Source organism: Eubalaena glacialis, chromosome 3 (genome assembly GCF_028564815.1).
Source record: "Eubalaena glacialis isolate mEubGla1 chromosome 3, mEubGla1.1.hap2.+ XY, whole genome shotgun sequence".
Lineage (NCBI taxonomy): Eukaryota > Metazoa > Chordata > Mammalia > Artiodactyla > Balaenidae > Eubalaena > Eubalaena glacialis.
The window spans coordinates 136,255,179-136,256,189 of record NC_083718.1 but is presented as its reverse complement, the minus strand read 5'-3'; positions in this window follow the sequence as shown (position 1 = coordinate 136,256,189).

Sequence of the window (1,011 nt, the reverse complement as noted above, 5' to 3'; positions counted from 1 at the left end):
CTCACTCTCTCTCTTTCTCTTTTTCCTTCCCCATCATACTGGAATGGAGTGAACTCCCACGTTCCCAACTCTGAGAGCCATGCATTGTAGATGGTAGAACCACCGGGTAGACGGAGCTGTGTTTCCTGAATCACTGCTTCGAAAGGAATGATCCAACTTGCTAGACCTTGAGACAAGTGAGAAGTAAACTGCTTTCCTGTTGAGCCATGACATGCTTCGGCCTGTCTGCAATCATAGCATTGCTTAGACTACCCTAACCAAATTAGAAATTGGTACTTTGAAGTGCGTGCTCCCATAACAGAAGACTAAAGCATGTGACACTGACTGTGTGAGGAAACAGGTACTGGAGACGGGCAGGCTGGGGAGTCCTGTTTTGCTATGGCAAAATATTTGATAAAACTGTTGCCTGAGTCACCGTGCAAGGGATTGCGGTGTGCACTGGTGAACCTTCACAGGAAGCCTGCAGGCATCAGTGGCTCCTGAACCCCTGATTTAAGGGGCTAAGGGGCAGTCCTTGGGTTGGAGTGAAGCCTGAACTGCATACGTACAGTACTTTATATCAGATGTTGAAAATGCCAATTGTCTTCATCCAAGAATGGGGTGCAGAAGGCGGCAGAATTATGAGGGCCTAAAGCCCTCCCTGCTGCCCACATGCCTGTGGAGGTGGTCTTCTCGGCTTTCCCCCCTCACAGAGCTAACCTCAGAAATGCCTCACCTGGACCTTACCTTCAAGGGCAACTTGCCCACGAGTTGGGAGGTGGCAGATGGGTGCTGAAAGAGGAAAACAGTCCCGCTTCTAACACTCCATAGGTCTGGGGGACCCAGAAACACTTTTCAGCTAGGAGGTGTGCACTATTCTGTTTGGGGTCCTAGAATAGTTAAGCAGGAGTGATGGCTGGAGACATCAAGTAACCTATTCAGGGTCATTTAGCTGCTTCTCCATTTAAATGGTTTGCCAGCATGATGCAGCAAATTAGAAGCAGAGTTTAGACTTTCCTAGAACTCACGAAA